This window comes from Stenella coeruleoalba, assembly GCF_951394435.1.
Source record: "Stenella coeruleoalba genome assembly, chromosome: 11".
Lineage (NCBI taxonomy): Eukaryota > Metazoa > Chordata > Mammalia > Artiodactyla > Delphinidae > Stenella > Stenella coeruleoalba.
In genome coordinates this window covers 63,322,136-63,339,374 of record NC_137157.1, presented here as the reverse complement: position 1 = coordinate 63,339,374, position 17,239 = coordinate 63,322,136, and the positions used below count along the sequence as shown (strand labels likewise).

The 17,239-nt window shown below is 39.3% G+C and overlaps 1 protein-coding gene and 1 pseudogene across 2 annotated transcripts in view; one reads left to right on the top strand and one right to left on the bottom strand.

Moving 5' to 3' along the window:
• DNAJC22 (DnaJ heat shock protein family (Hsp40) member C22) overlaps positions 1-17,239 on the top strand; it is a gene marked incomplete at its 5' end in the record, with an annotated part of 74,713 nt that overhangs the window by 56,928 nt on the left and 546 nt on the right.
• On the bottom strand, positions 8,317-15,993 carry LOC307193903 (protein ripply3-like; annotated as a pseudogene). The gene is made up of 3 exons: positions 15,990-15,993; positions 9,037-9,309; positions 8,317-8,915 (listed from the first exon to the last, which is right to left on the bottom strand). The product of its transcript is annotated as a protein ripply3-like (transcript).

The window sequence follows — 17,239 nt, the reverse complement described above, 5'->3', positions numbered from 1 at the left end:
GTCTAACTGGATGCTAATGTCTAACAAGAATTGTTTTTTTTCAGAAACCCATGGTTTGTATCAGATTCCAGGAAGAAATTTTACTTACTGTGTTTTAGAGAAAGTTTAACTCTCAAGGCAAATTTATTAGCAAAGTATCTTTTCTGTTTTCTTCTATCAAGAGCACTCAGACCATTGTTTTTCCAGTTCAGTGGTACTCAGACCTTGGTCCTTGAGCCCCAGGTGGTCCTTTCAGCAACTGTCTTCTTCTGAGACCTTTATTGTATTAACCAGACTATGCTGAGATAGGGTAACTATGCTGCCATTTTGTTAACAATAATAGCTAATATGGCACCAGAGGCGTATTCTTTTATTTTATTTATTTATTTATTTAATTTATTTTTGGCTGTGTTGGGTCTTAGTTGTGGCATGAGGGATCTTTTGTTGCGGCGCGCGGGCTTCTCTCTAGTTGCGGTGCATGGACTCCAGAGCACGTGGGCTCTGTAGTTTGCGGCACATGGCATGTGGGATCTTAGTTCCCGGACCAGGGATCGAACCCCCGTCCCCTGCATTGGTAGGTGGATTCTTTACCACTGGACCACCAGGGAAGTCCTGGCATATTCTTTTAAATATAGCATCTCAGCTTTGGTGAATTTGATTTCTCTTTTGCCGTTTTAATAAGTAGACTTGTTTACAGTTAATTTTTTTTTTTTGGCCACGCATCTGGTGGCATCTTAGTTCCCCAACTAGGGATGGAACCCATACCCCCTGCAGTGAAAGTGCGGAGTCCTAACCACTGGACCTCCAGGGAATTCCCTACAGTTAAAGTTTTAGCTTTATCTATCTAGTAGATAGTATTAGTTTGCCAAAAGTAATTAGAGCAAGCTTTCTTGGATTATAGTAGAAGTCTTATTCAGTACCATCCAATCTTACAGTTTACTATTAACTGAAAAAATTGGTTAAAGCAAGATATAAAAATGACACATACATATCATAAGCATTTTATTTTTGCTTAAAACAAATAAATGTACATTTGTTCACCAACCTTTTTTTTTTTTTTTTTGCGGTATGCGGGCCTCTCACCGCTGTGGCCTCTCCCGCTGCGGAGCAACAGGCTCCGGACGCGCAGGCTCAGCGGCCATGGCTCATGGGCCCAGCCGCTCCGCGGCATGTGGGATCTTCCCGGACTGGGGCATGAACCCGTGCCCCCTGCATCGGCAGGCGAACTCTCAACCACTGCGCCACCAGGGAAGCCCTTCACCAACCTTTTGATATATTATGTTATGAGTCTGCTGATGAGAGTTCTTCATCTATTTGGCATTAATTGCAGCCCATGATGCATTGCTTACAACTTCCAATTACAGTTTTTCTAAGTGGAGTGAGAACTCTTAAAGACTTGAAGCAATGAGTATAGACTCCTCCTAGATTTCTGATTTTTCCCCAAGGTTATTTATGTGTCTCACCCACACTTAAGTTGAGGATTTTTTTTTTTTAATATTTGGTTGCACAGGGTCTTAGTTGCGGCACGTGGGCTCCTTAGTTGTGGCATGCGAACTCTTAGTTGCAGCATGCATGTGGGATCTAGTTCCCTGACCAGGGATCGAACCCAGGCCCCCTGCATTGTGAGCGCGGAGTCTTATGCACTGCGCCACCAGGGAAGTCCCGAGGGCGGTGTTTCAAATGATTTATATTCAGTCTTCCAGAGCCTTCAACTTAGTTCTCAAAGAAATAGCAACTTTTCTTACATTCGTAGTTCATTAATGTATTTAGTATTTCATTACAATCATGTAATTGTAATTATGGACACAACTGGAATTAAGTAGGTTTGAGAACAAATACATCAGACTCAGTATAGTATAGGAGGAGCAGAATGCCGCAATGTCAGTGTTACCTGTTAGCTGCCAGTGTTCAGCCAGGGATATTGGTCAGTGCCTGGCAGAGGGAATGAAGAGTATCAGTTAAACTGTGCCGTTAAGAGGCAAAAGGATGTCTTTAGTTTATTTTCTTTTTTGTTAAAGTTTTATGTAATATACATAAAGTAAAATGCAAAATGCTTAAGGGTACAACTAGATGAATTTTTTCACAGTGAACAGACCTGTATAATAAATACTCAGATCATAATAGAATAGTACCAGGATCCTAGAAGCCTTCCTGTACCCTGACCCAGTTTCTTTCCCACTACTATTGTGACCTCTATCACTATCGATTAGTTTGGCTTATGTATGAACTTCATATAAATGGAATCATACAACATACACTCTTTTGCATCTGACATTTTTCTCTTAGCATTGGTTTTTTTTTAAACATCTTTATTGGAGTATAATTGCTTTACAATGGTGTGTTAATTTCTGCTTTATAACAAAGTGAATCAGCTATACATATACATATATCCCCATATCTCCTCCTTCTTGCGTCTCCCTCCCACCCTCCCAATCCTACCCCTCTAGGTGGTCACAAAGCATGGAGCTGATCTCCCTATGCTATGCGGCTGCTTCCTACTAGCTATCTATTTTACATATGGTAGTGTATATATGTCTATTAGCATTGGTTTTGAAATTGATCCATGTTATGTCAGTAGCTCATTCTTTTTCTGTATTGCGGTATATAGTATTCTTTTCTGTAAATACACCACAATTTATTTATCCATTCTGTCATTGATAGTTGTCTACATTTGTTTCTAGTTTTGGACTCTTAAAAATAGTGCTGCTATAAACATTTTCGTACATGTCTCTGGTGCACATATACATGCATTTTGTTGAGCATATACTTAGGAATAGGACGTCTGGTTGTAGGATATGCTTATGTTCAGCCTTAGTAGATTTTACTAAATAGATTTTTACACTCCCACTAGCAGTGTGTGAGAATCAGTTATTCCACATCCCTCGATGGCCCTTTAAAAAAAAACTTTACCATGTATTTTTATCATTTTGTTTATGTCGTGTATTTGGTTTTAAAAAATATCATATAGAATATTCATGAACCCACCATTTAACCTGAGAAGTTTAATATTGAATATTGACAGTCTTACATGTTCTCCTCTCGCCTTTCAAGGTAAATACTCTAATTTTTTTTTTTTTTACTCTTTCCATTGCCTTTTCAAAAAATAGTTTTATCAGGTGTATGTGTGTGTCTAAATAATATATTGTCTAGTGTTAGTTGTATTTAGTTTTTTTTTAAAGAATATGTGTATGCAATCTGGGAATTGATTTTCTTTTCTTTCTTTTTTAATGCTTTACATTATGTTGCTAAGATTTATCTATATTGTTGTGTACAGTTGTAATAGTTGACTCATTTTTCTCTGCCATATAATACTTCATTTAGTGGATTCATCACAGTTTATTCATTTCCTGTTGATGACATTTGGGTTGTTTCCATTTCTTACTGTTATGAATTCTACATGTTTTCTGGTGTGCCATGAGCAAGAATTTCTCTTGGTACTTAGGAATGTAATCTCTGGGTCATAGGATTGATAAATGTTCTAGTTTACAAAATAATGCCTATATTCCAAAGAAGTTATACCAATTTATACCCTATCATCAATAGATCAGAGATGAGAGCCTTTTCATTATGAGAGAATTTAAAATTATAACCTCAGTTACTTTTAGAGATAGTTACTATTTACATTTTCTGTTTTTTGCCTGTGTTTGGTAACGTGTTTTTTAAGAAATTTGTTACCTACGTTTTCAAATGTATTGACATAAGGTTGTCTCTATTTTTGTCTTGTATTTAATGTCTGTAAGATCTATACTTTTAAAAAAAAATTCCTGATATTGATAATATTGATATTTGTGCTTTCGTGCTTTTTTTTCTTTTTCCCTTCTTCTTTTAGGAGTTTCTTGCTGGGTCAAGCAGTCAATTTTTTCTTTCATATTTTTTTTTCTTATTGCATTAAAATTTTTAAAAATCATGGTAAAGCACACGTAACATAAAATTGACCATTTAAACCATTTTAAAGTGTACAGTTCAGTGATGTTAAGTACATTCACATTGTTGTACAACCGTCACTACCGTTCATCTCCAGTTGTACAACTGTCACTACTTTTTCATCTCCCCAAATTGAAACTCTGTACCATTAAACAATAATTCCTCATTCTCCTACCCCACAGCACCTGGCAACTTCGCCTCTATGAATCTGACTACTCTAAGTACCTCATATAGGTAGAATCATATAGTATTTGTCTTTTTTGTGACGGGCTTATTTCACTAAGCATAATGTCCTCAAGGTTTATCCATATTTTAGTATGTGTCAAGTATTGGCACATAGTAATTTATCTTAAATACTTATTAATTGATCAGTTAATAATTTTTTCAAGTTAGAAGGTATATTGGAAATCACTTTTTCTATTTGCGTGAAATTTCCCTTTATGGATTAGAATCAGTGAATATAGCTCTTAATTGCCTTATTTTGTTTTTGCCTAATAGCTGCCTCCATTCCCTTGTGCTGTTGGTGCATCTGTGCTTTGGGGAGATGGGAGGAATGGAGTTTATATGTGTGTGGAGGGGGTGAGGATTAAATGATCAGTATTGTTTAAAACCATTATTGAAGAATTTATACAGCTGAGGATAATTTGGCTTGATTGGGCTTGGGTTACAGCCACCCGCATGAGGAGGAGGGTACAGACAACTCACCACGCAGCTAGCAGTGAAACAGGAAAAGACAAACTTGTATGTATTCCTGCTCTGCTCCTTTTGAGCCCCCTCTACTCCCACACTTACAGCTGCCACTGATGACTAATGTTAAGCAATTTGGAGGGTCCTGTGTCTTTTAATAGTAGTAAGAGGAGTTGTGCTATCACATGGTTTCTGATTTTCCACCTAGAATGTATTTTAAATTTCCAGAAATTCTATTTTATTCCAATTTCCAATTCTGTGTTGTTCCAATTCAAGGTTTATATTTTAAAAAAAGGAATTTATTGGTTTTTCTAAATGAAAATTCCATTTTCCAAAATAAAATTTGTGGTGATCAGACCTTATTATTATGGGAGTTTTGGGGTTAGAATGACACATGGATTGGAAAGTTAGTGCCAATGAATAAAGACTTTGTTGAGAAAACAGACTTATGGAAATGTCTCACATTCACCTTTTTGACCTAAGGAAATCATCTCCTTTGTTCCTAATTATTTTTTAGAATATATCATTGCATTACTTTGGGTCTCTCTCCTTTTTCTTTTTTTTCTTCTCTTTCATATTCCTTTATAAAGCTAATGAGAATAATTATTGGCAAAAATGATATTGTGGAATAAGAACTCTTGGTTACTTTCTCATAACCCAAACCTTTAAAAGTCAGGAAAAATATTTTTATTTGGAACTCCCCATTTTCTTGTTTTTGGTTGTTATTCTGCAGGTCTAGAAGTTAGTGTTTGTAGGTTCTTACTGACACATTTCTTGAACCCGTTGATTGGATTTCTAAGTTGAAACAAATGTTATTTAGGTTAAACTGAGGGTTTTCAGCTTTGGTTTAATTTACTAGGAAGGGATCTTTTTTAAAAAAAGTATTACAGTTTTTTTGAATAGATAAGATGCTTGTATGGTTCCAATGCCAAAATAGAAAAAGGCCAATTGAAAAGTCTTTCTTACCCGAGTTTCCTATTTTTTCAGTTTCCATTCCTCAACGGATCATCACTGTTGCTAGTTTCTTGTTTATCCTTCCAGATATACAATATTTATGTATATATGATAGTATAAATATATTCTCCCCATCATATTCATTTAACAATATATCATATCAATACGTAAGAGGACGTTCTCTTTCCTCAAAAACATTTGCATAGTATCTCATTGTATGAATAAACCATAATTCATTAAACTAGCGTTCCATTGATGGACAATTAAGTTGTTTCCAATCTTTTGCTCTAATAAATATTGTTTCATTTGATAACCTTGAACATACCTTTCCACACATTTGCAGATATGCTTGTAGGGTAAATTCCTAGAAATTCTTTTGCTGGGTCAAATAGTATATGTATTAAAAATTCTGGGGGGGGGGGTATAAATTTATTTATTTATTTTTGACTGTGTTGGGTCTTCGTTGCTACGCCTGGGCTTTCTCTAGTTGTGGCGAGTGGGGTCTACGCTTCGTTGTGGCGCGCGGGCTTCTCATTGTGGTGGCTTCTCTTGTTGTGGAGCATGGGCTTCAGTAGTTGTGGCTACGAGGGCTCAGTAGTTGTGGCTCGTGGGCTCTAGAGTGCAGGCTCAGCAGTTGTGGCACACAGGCTTAGTTGTTCCATGGCATGTGGGATCTTCCCGGACCAGGGATCAAACCCGTGTCCCCTGCATTGGCAGGCGGATTCTCAACCACTGCGCCACCAGGGAAGTGCCTGTATTTAAAATTTTGATAACTACTGTCTAGTTGTTTTTCATAGGTATTGTACAAATTGACATTCTCACTTAGATGTGAGGTAGCTTGTTTTCTACATAGTCTTACTACCAGTGTGTGTAATCATTTTGGACATTTGTCAGGGTAAAAAACAGTGTTTTAGTAGTTTCAAAGTGCATAAAATAGGCTAAGTACTTTTTAATCTAAGTATAAACGTGTAGTCCTCCCTCAGTATCTGCTGAGGATTGGTTCCAAGACCCCCCACAGATACCAAAATCTGCAGATGCTCAAGTCCCTTTATATAAAATGGCATAGTATTTGCATATAACCTAAACATTTCCTCCTGTATATTTTAAATCATCTCTAGATTACTTATAATACCCAATACAATGTAAATGTTATGTAAATAGTTGCTGGCGTGTGGCAAAACCAAATTTTTCTTTTTGGAACTTTTTGGATTTTTTTTCCCTTGAATATTTTTGATTTCGGTTGGTTGAATCCGAGAATGCAGAAACTGCAGATATGGAGGACTGGACTGTACATGGTATAAGAAGTCAAATAGTGGGCTTCCCTCGTGGCGCAGTGGTTAAGAATCCGCCTGTCAATGCAGGGGACACAGGTTGGAGCGCTGGTCCGGGAAGATCCCACATGCCACGGAGCAACTAAGCCTGTGCGCCACAACTACTGAGCCTGCGCTCTAGAGCTTGTGAGTCACAACTACTGAGCCCAAGTGCTGCAACTACTGAAGCCCGCACGCCTAGAGCCCATACTCCACAACAAGAGAAGCCACCAAAATGAGAAGCCCATGCACCACAACGAAGAGTAGCCCCCACTCACTGCAACTAGAGAAAGCCTGCGCGCAGCAACGAAGACCCAACACAGCCAAAAATAAAAATATATATATTTATATATAAATATATGGCTTTTAAGCCCTCCCTTATCCACTCGCTATACTGCGTCTATACTAAGGCTATATATTCAACCTCTGGAGCATGTGCTTTGGCTTGGATTTCCATGAGTAGTGATGGATTTATGCTAATCCATCCACATTTAACATTTTTCATCGCTTTTTCTTTTTTTTCCAAATCAGTATATTCCTGAAAATTAAGAAAAAAATTAAAATATGTAATATAAAATTTACCATCTTAGCCATTTTTAAATGTACAGGTCAGTAGTGTTAAGTATATTTACATAGTTGAACAGATCTCTAGAAATTTTTTGTCTTGTAAAATGGAAAATTTCTGCAGGCATCTCTTCATTTTATTGCACTTTGCTTTATTTTACTTTGCAGATATTGCATTTTTTACAAATTGAAGCTTCGTGGCAACCCTGCATTAAGCAAATCTCTCAGTGCCCTTTTTCCAGCAGCATTGCTCACTTTGTTGTCTCTGTGTCACATTGTGAGAATTCTCCCAATATTTCAAACATTTTCATTTTTACTGTATTTGGTTTTTTTTTGGTCTCTCAAAATATTTCAAGTAGAAATTGGGAAGACAACCAAATGTAAAATAGTTAAGTAAAAAACCTTGACGAATACACTCATTTGGTCATCAAAATATAAAAAGCTGAAAATAGTATTACATTAGGTACCTTGATTGAAAACAGTGTTATTCTATTCAAGTAATAAGCCCAAAGCGGTCCCCAACTAAGAGTTAAAGCTTGTCTCTCTATTCATACACACAGCCCTTAGACAAGAATCATATATGTTTTTATCCAGAATGGTCCCTCCACCCAAATCCTTGTCTTTTTATTTTTGTTACTTTTATGGAAATTATTCAGTGTGTTTTTCATAAATAAATTTTGTTTTCAGAATGCCAGTAAGCCACCACATCAACCTTGGACAATATCTGAATCATTTTTACAAAAGTGGAAATAGCCAAATAAAGGGTCTCAGGTTAAGTGAGAGGCATGGGTGAGTTATTAATCGATATGGACTAATCTGTCCTTTGATCAGCACAGTGACATTGCTGAACGTGCTTTGAAAGTTGGCCCCACCTGATAACACCCCATGTGGACACAAACCTCTTGGTCCTAGAATCCCTTCTCAAAGGTATAAATGAGGCACAGAGAATCACTAGTAGAAGGATGAGTAAAAGCTGAGTCTTGCCAGAGTGGGGTGCTGGCAAGAGAAAGTCAGGTCCTTGTATACCCGGTTGAAAGGCAAAGTGTCCTGGCGAGGCTGTCCCCAAGGGCTGTCCTGCAGGGCACATGTGAGGTGGGTCTGGTGTAGGAGAGACAGACTTATTGGGATGAAGGGCACCCAGCATCGTCCGGAGAGTCAGGGTTGGGGAGCAGACCCTTACCACCAAGGCCACCGCGGACTCCGGGTTGCTGTCCTGGGTTTGTCAGCCGGTCTCTGCCCTTTCCTCCTGGGCTGTCTTCCTCCTCCTGGCACTGAAGGTCAGAGGGCTGGGTTTTTCTTCGTGCTCCTCATCTGAATCTGACTTGTCACTGTAGAGGTGAATGGTGGCTTGCATAGGGAAACTAGCCAGCACCTTCACCCCGGAACTCTGCAGATACTCTTGATGCTTAGAAAGAGGTAAATAAAGTCTTACAGGATGCTGAGACCCAAAGGCTCCCCCTTCAATCCAAAGGTTTGTTGGTCACCTCCAGGCTCAAGCTTAACAGTATTTGATAAGCTCCTCTTCCTCTTACTGTTGTCATGATGTCCCAAGCACTGTGAGGGAGCCCAAGATGGAAAGATGAGTCGGACACAGTCCCCCAGTTCATGCATTTTAAATCTCGCTTCCAATTCTGCTGGGCTCAGCATCCTGGGGGTTCAGGATCCAAGGTCTCCATGGTGTTTGGCTCTTGGCCCTCGAGGTGGCGGTGGTCCCCGGGGACCGTCCCCCCGGGGCAGTGACAGACGCGTCCCCGCGCCTCCCGGGCTCCGGCTGCCACCTCAGGTCTGATGGTGCCCTCCGAGCCCGCGCCCTTCCAGCGGCGCACACGACCGGCCGCGCCTTTAACCAGTCTGGCGAGGGCGCTCACCCTACTGTATTTGTTATGGTGATCTGTGATCAGTGATTTTTGATGTTAGGACTGTAATTGTTTTGGAGCGCCACAAACCACGCCCATATGGGAGGCAGATTTAATGGATAAATGTTGTGTGTGTTCTGACTGCTCCACCAACTGGCCATTCCCCTGTCTCTCTCCCTCTCCTCAGGCCTCCCTATTCCCTGAGACACAACAGTACTGAAATTATAGGCATACTTTGTTTTATTGTGTTCTACTTTATTACACTTCGCAGATAATTGCATTTTTTTTTTTTTTTACAAATTGAAGGTTTGTGGCAATCTTGCATTATCAGATGATGGTTAACATTCTTTTAGCAATAAAGTATTTTTAAATTAAGGTATGTACATTTTTTTAGACATAATGCTATTGCACACTTAATAGACTACAGTATAGTGTAAACATAACTTTTATATGCACTGGGAAACCAAAAAAATTTCTGTGACTTGCTTTATTGCGATGTTCACTTTACTGCGGTGGTCTGGAACTGAACCTGGAGTATCTCCAAGGTATGCCTGTACCTGTGAAATCACAATATCCCATTTCCCTCTCCCTACAGCCCCTGGCATCCACCATTCTACTTTCTGTTTCTATGAATTTCACTACTTTAGATAACTCATATAAGTGGAATCTTACAATATTTTTCTTTTTTATGACTGAAACTTCATTTAGCATAATGTCCTCAGGGTTCATTTACATCGTGTCATGTATCAAGATTTCCTTCTTTTTAAAGGCCAAATAATATTCCATTGTATGTATATGCCACATCTTGTTTATCCAGTCATCCATCAATGGACATTTGGGTTGTTTCCACCTCTTGTCTATTACATTGATAAATAGTGCTGCGGTGAACATGAATATGCAAATATTTCTTCGACATCCTGCTTTCATTTCTTTTGGATATATACCCAGAGGTGGGATTGCTGCATCTTATGGTAGTTCTATTTTTAAGTTTTGAGGAAGCTTCATATTATTTTCTATAGTGGCTGCACCATTTTATATTCCCACCAATAGTGCACAAGAGTTCCAATTTCTCCACATCCTCAGCAACACTTATTTTCTGTTTTTTTTTTTTTGTGTATGTGTGTTTTTGTGTTGTTGTTGGTTTTGGTAGCAGCCATCCTAATGGGTATGAGATGATATCTCACTGTGGTTTTGATTTGTGTTTCTCTAATGATGAGTGATGTTAAGCATCTTTTCATGTGTTTTTTGGCCATTTGCATATCTCCTTTGGAGAATGTCTGTTCAAGTTCTTTGCCCATTTTTAAGTTGGTCATTTATTTTTCTGTTGTTAAGTTGTAGGTGTTCTTTATATCTACTGGATATTAACCTCTTATCAGTTAAATGATTTACAAATATTTTCTCCCATTCCATAGATTGCTTTTTCACTCTTGATTATTTCTGTTGATGTACAGAAGTTTTTAATTTTCACATGGTCCTGTTTGTCTATTTTTGCTTTTTTAACTGTGCTTTTGGTGTCATATTCAAGAAATCATTGCCAAATTCAATGTCATGAAGCTTTTCCTCTGTGTTTTCTTCTAGGAGTTTTAGATCTTATGTTTAGGTCTTTAATCCATTTTGAGTTGGCTTTTGTATATGGTGTAAGTGATGGGTCCAGCTTCATCCTTTTGCATGTAGATATCCAGTTTTCCAAACATCATTTGTTGGAGAGACTATTCTTTCCCCATTGAGTGGTCTTGGTGCCTTTGTTAAAAATTATTTGACCATACATGTGACAGTTTATTTCTGGGCTCTGTATTCTATTCCATTCATCTAAATTCAGTCTTTATGCCAATACCATACTGTTTTGTTTTGTTTTTTGTTTTTGGCCGCGTTGGATCTTCATTTGCTGCATGTGGGCTTTCTCTAGTTGCGGCGAGTGGGGGCTACTCTTTGTTGCGGCGCCCAGGCTTCTCATTGTGGTGGCTTCTCTTGTTGTGGAACACGGGCTCTAGGCGCGCGGGCTTCAGTAGTTGTGGCCCGCAAGCTTAGTTGCTCTGAGGCATGTGGGATCTTCCCGGACCGGGGGTCGAATCCGTGTCCCCTGCATTGTCAGGCGGATTCTTAACCACTGCGCCACCAGGCTAAGTCCCCAGAGTCTACTTTAGATTAGTACTAGTTTAATTCTATAAGATAGCTTGTCTTTCTCCCTCCTTTGTGTAGTTATTGTCATATATATCGTCTATATTTGTTATAAACCCAACAGTACAGTGTTGTTATTACTGCTTTATACAATCTTGTCTTTTAAATAATTTAAGAGAATAATTTTTTTATTCTTTTTGTATTGGAGTATAGTTGCTTTACAGTATTGTGTTAGTTTATACTGTACAGCGAAGTGAATCAGCTATACGTGTGTGTATATATATATATATGCCCTCTCTTTTGAATTTCCTTCTCATTTAGGTCACCGCAGAGCATCGAGTAGAGTTCCCTGTGCTATACAGTACGTTCTCATTACTTATCTATTTCATACATACTATCAATAGTCAGCCTCAATTTCCCAATTCATCCAACCCCCCACCCCCACTTGCCCCTTGGTATCCATATGTTTGTTCTCTACGTCTGGGTCTCTATTTCTGCTTTGTAGTTAAGATCATCTATACCAGTTTTTTCAGTTTCCACATATATGTGTTAATATAAGATATTTGTTTTTCTCTTTCTGACTTCACTCTGTATGAGAGAATAAAATTTTTAAAACGCATTCTTTTATATTTACCCATATATTTACTTTTTCCAGTGCTCTTCATTTCTCTGTGTAGATTTAAGCTACCAGCTGGTGTCAGTGGATTCTCTGAGTTATTGGGGATGTCTTTATTTCACCTTCATTTCTGAAAGACAGTTTAGCTATCTGGATACAGAATTCTTGCTTGACAGTATTTCCTTTCAGCATTTTGAATATGTCATCTCGCTGCCTTCTAGCCTCCCTTGTTTCTGATGAGAAGTTAGCCACTAGTTATATCTTTGCTTCCCTGTAAATGATGGGTTGTTTTTTTCTTACTACTCCCAAGATTTTCAGTTTGGGGCTTTCATCAATTTTACTACATGTCTAGGTACGGACTTCTGTGTTTTTGTAGTTGTGGTTCATTGAGCTTCTTAATGTGTAGATTAATTTTAAAAATCAGTTTGTATTGTTTTTGGTCACTTCCTATCCTTTCTCTCCACTTCTTCTGGAACTCCTAATTTGTGTATGTTGGTACACTTGTTCCACAGGTCTTTAAGGCTCTGTTTGTTTTTCTTTATTCTTTTCTCTCTCTTCAGATTAGATAATTTCTATTGCTCTTTCTTCAGGTTTATTTTTTATTCTGCTGTAGTATTCAACTCTAGAGTTCCATTTGGCTCTTTTTTATGATTTCTGTCTTTTTGTTGAGATTTTCTATCTGTTTAAGGCATTGTTCATATAATTTTCTTTAGTCTTTTAAAGCACTTTGACGTCTGTGTTTGCTAAGTCTGGCATTGAGCCTATACAGGGATGTTTGCAATCACATGGGGTCGTTTTCCCCTTCTCAGTTTGGGTCACACTTTCTTGCGTCTTTACATCCCATAAATTTTTGTTGAAACTGTGGACATTTTACATAATATGTTGTAGCAATTTTGGATTCTGATTTTTTTCCCTTTTGAGGGTTCTTGTTGCTTTGTTATTATTGTTGTTTTTTAAGTAACTTGCCTGGACTGAATCTGTAGAATCTTTCTCCTTGGTGTGTGACTGCTGATATCTGCTCAGTTTTGTTTCTGTTTTTTTAATTTCTGTTTTAATTTTTAAGTTTGGCTTCCTGGAGTGACACCTGTATCTGCATTGCTTAGTGGTCAGTTAATGATTGGTCAAAGATTGTACTAAGCACCTTGAGCCAGTAAGGCTTCCTCTCTCTGCTGATCATTGTGTGTGTTGGAGAAGCTCCTTCAAAGTTCAGACAGTTTAAAAGTCTGCCCTAACTTTTACTTTCTACTGGGCCCTTTTGTGTCTTTTCTGCCTGTTTATGCAGGCTCCTGGTGGACCCTTTCCAATCTCTCCAGTGCAGATGTGTAGAGCATTTATCAAGGTCCCTTAAGTTTCGTTTCCAGATTTCCTTTTTTAATTTCTGTCTAGTCTGCTGGTCCATTGCTTGCACTGACAGCAACCTCAGGCTCGCTGAGCCCTTGGTCTTGCTTTTTCATTTGTCACCAAGAATGCAAACTCTTACTGACAATGCGGATAGGCGTGGGGTTTTTCTGTGCTTTGCTTTAAATCAAGTCAGCCCTCTCTGTCAGTGAAGCTGCTGGTTTTCATGGCTTTCGCCACCTTGGTAGAACTACCTTTCCCACTGACCTCTGGGGATGGGAGTAGCTTTAGGCAATAATGCCACAGACTCTCTCTTTTCTTACCCCAAGTTCAATAGTTTCTCATGAATAACCACAGAGAAGGTAACATTTGAGAAAAGACCTGAAGGAGGTGAGGAAGTATCCATGTAGATATCTAGGGGAAGAACATTCCTGGCAGAGGCAACACCTTAAGGGCCTTAAGGTGAGAACATATCTAAGTTATAAAAGGGACAGTAAGGAGGCCAGTGTGGCTGGTGTGGAGTACCTGAGAGGAAGAGCAGTAGGACGTGAGGTCAGAGAGATAAAGCAAGGATGGGGAACAGGGTGTTAGAGCAGGTAAGACCTTTTAGGCCACTCTAAGGGCTCTGGCTTTTACCTTGAATGAAATGGGGAGCTGCTAGAGGGCTTTGAACAGTGGAGTTGGGACACAATGTCTTATAATTTTAAAAGCAGCTATGTGAAATAGAAGCCAGAGAGTGGCAGAATAGAAGGCTCAGGATGCCAGTTAGGAGACTATTACAGTCTTGATCATAGCAATGCAGGTAAGAAATGATTGTGACTTAGATAAGGGTGGTAACAAGTGGTCCAGTTCTGGTGTATGCATAAGGTAGGACAGATAGGATTTCTTTTGATGGATTGGCAGTGGGGAGTGAATGATACTGGTCCCTTATTTTAAGGGGCTTTTCCTGTATATTATCTGTGAATGTTTTTTCTGTTCCCTTTATTGAGTCCTATGTTTTTTGAGTTTATTATATTTATTCTAATTATCCATAGATTGGATCATTTTTATGTTCTAATATTATCTTCTAATTGCTTTAATATCTGTTTGTTTGTTTGTTTTTTAATTCTGAAAGCCTTTCTCCACTCCGTTCATTCTGTTTTCTCTGTATCTCTTCTGTTTCTTGCTGTTTCTGACATCTTATTGAACCTTTAATTGTGGTGTTTTGTTTTTCAGGTTTTCTTCAGCTTTGGAGACATCTTTCTTTTCATTCTATTTATTCTTATTCATTCTTTAATTTATTTCTTAGCTCTTATTTTATTGTATCTAAATTCTTTTTTTAAATTTGTTTTATTTATTTTTTTTGGCTGCGTTGGGTCTTCATTGCTGTGCATGGGCTTTCTCTAGTTGTGGTGAGTGGGGACTACTCTTCCTTGCGGTGTGAGGGCTTCTCGTTGCGGTGGCTTCTCTTGTTATGGAGCACGGGCTGTAGGCGTGCGGGCTTCAGCAGTTGTGGCATGAGGGCTCAGTAGTTGTGGCTCACAGGCTCTAGAGTGCAGACTCAGTAGTTGTGACATATGAACTTAGTTGCTCCGTGGCATGTGGGATCTTCCCGGACCAGGGCTCAAAACCATGTCCCCAGCATTGCCAGGCAGATTCTTAACCACTGCACCACCAAGGAAGCCCTGTATCTAAATTCTTTTTCTTTTTTTTTTTTTTTTTGCGGTACACAGGCCTCTCACTGCTGTGGCCTCTCCCGTTGCAGAGCACAGGCTCAGTGGCCATGGCTCACGGGCCTAGCCACTCCGCGGCATGTGGGATCTTCCCAGACTGGGGCACGAACCCGCATCCCCTGCATCGGCAGGCGGACTCTCAACCACTGCACCACCAGGGAAGCCCAAAGCCCTCTACATTCTTATTTGAAGTATTCAAATAAGTATTCAAGGGAGAATCTGCTTTTGGTTTTGCGGGATTAGATTGTTTTCCAGGTTGGGTTCTTCATCTGCTGCGTAGTAATTTCTTCTCTCTCGTTGTCTTTCTCTTTTGTTATTGGATATTTGATAGTTGCTGTGTCATTTTTATTGATCTTCTTTATATTTTATGTGGAACAGTTCCGTTTATACCTTTTATTTGAGAGAGATCGTTGAACTATCCTTGATATGTTTCCCACCTAATTTGAGACCTATCCCCACCCAATCTTGCTTATCAACTATGGTTAGTGGTTGATTGTTGCTTTCATCCTCTTTTCAAGTTAAGGGCATGAAGGTAGAGAAGAGCTTGCCATTGAAGAGTTTAATCATTTTTGGTGATTTGAATTCTGTTCTTTTTTCTAAAGTCTCATAAAATGTTTTCTATCAGGCCTACTTTATCCAGTGGTAAATTCCATGTATTAACATAAGCTTTGCCAGATTCTCCCAATGTGGCTTAATGCCCTGGAAGATGGCAAGCCAAGGAGGTTCAGCCTCCTTTTCCTGAGGTCCCATAGTGGTTTATAGAGTTTTGTTTTCTTTTTCCACACTTTGCGGCTTGTGGGATCTCAGTTCCCCGATCAATGATTGAACCCGGGCCCATGGCAGTGAAAGCGCGGAGTCCTAACCACTGGACCACCAGGGAATTCCCTAAGAGGCTCTTACTCTTGATGGATTTTTTTTTTTTTAAACTTACCCATGACTATCCCTTTCATTCTCCTCCTTCCACATTGAAAAGTATTTCATATAAGATCACTCTCGTTTCCTTCTTGGGTTGCATTTTTAAAAACGTTTATCCTATCAGGTGTCCAGGTATAAGAGTTCTATGATCCTCCTCATGCTTTCTTTACCCAGAAATCTTGGACATGTATTTTTATTTATTTATTTATTTATTTATTATTTGGCTGCATTGGGTCTTCGTTGCTGCACACAGGCTTTCTCTAGTTGCAGCAAGCGGGGGCTACTCTTAGTTGTGGTGCGTGGGCTTCTCACTGTGGTGGCTTCTCTTGTTGCGGAGCACGGGTTCTAGGCACATGGGCTTCAGTAGTTGGGGCACACAGGCTCAGTAGTTGTGGTTCGTGGGCTCTAGAGCGCAGGCTCCGTAATTGTGGCACGTGGACTTAGTTGCTCTGCGGCATGTGGGATCTTCCCAGACCAGGGCTCGAACCCGTGTCCCCTTCATTGGCAGGCGGATTCTTAACGACTGCACCACCAGGGAAGTCCCTGGACATGTATTTTTTAAATGTTCAGTAATATGGAAAAAAAAGCATTTGTATCTTTGCAACTTATAAAAGCTTTCTGTAGTATTGACTAATCCAAATTTTGATGTTTGAGTTTTCCTTATCAAATTAAATTCCCCTTATCCTCTCCCCTTTCCACTCACCGCCTCCCCACCCCAAGTGTCTTGCAACTATATGTGAATTGGGAAACTTGAGGAGCGGTTAGATAAAGGAAATTCTAGAAGAAGAGAAAAGACCCTTGATTTGGACAGGAAGAGCAGGTGGTAAGAGAGATCTTAGGGAATGATAAGAAGTAATTATTTTAGTCTGTGAGGCAGAGATGGGGATAAGATTTTTTTTATATCTTTATTGGAGTATAATTGCTTTACAATGTTGTGTTAGTTTCTGCTGTACAACGAAGTGAATCAGCTATAAGTATACATATATCCCCATGTCCCCTCCCTCTTGCGTCTCCCTCCCACCCTCCCTATCCCACCCCTCTAGGTGGTCACAGAGCATCGAGCTGATCTCCCTGTGCTATGCAGCAGCTTCCCACTAGCTGTCTATTTTACATTTGGTAGTGTATATATGTCAGTGCTACTCTCGCACTTTGTCCCAGCTTCCCCTTCCCCCCTCCACGTCCTCAAGTCCATTCTCTACATCTGTGTCTTTATTCCTGCCCTGCCACTAGGTTCATCAGTACCATTTTTTTAGACTCAATATATGT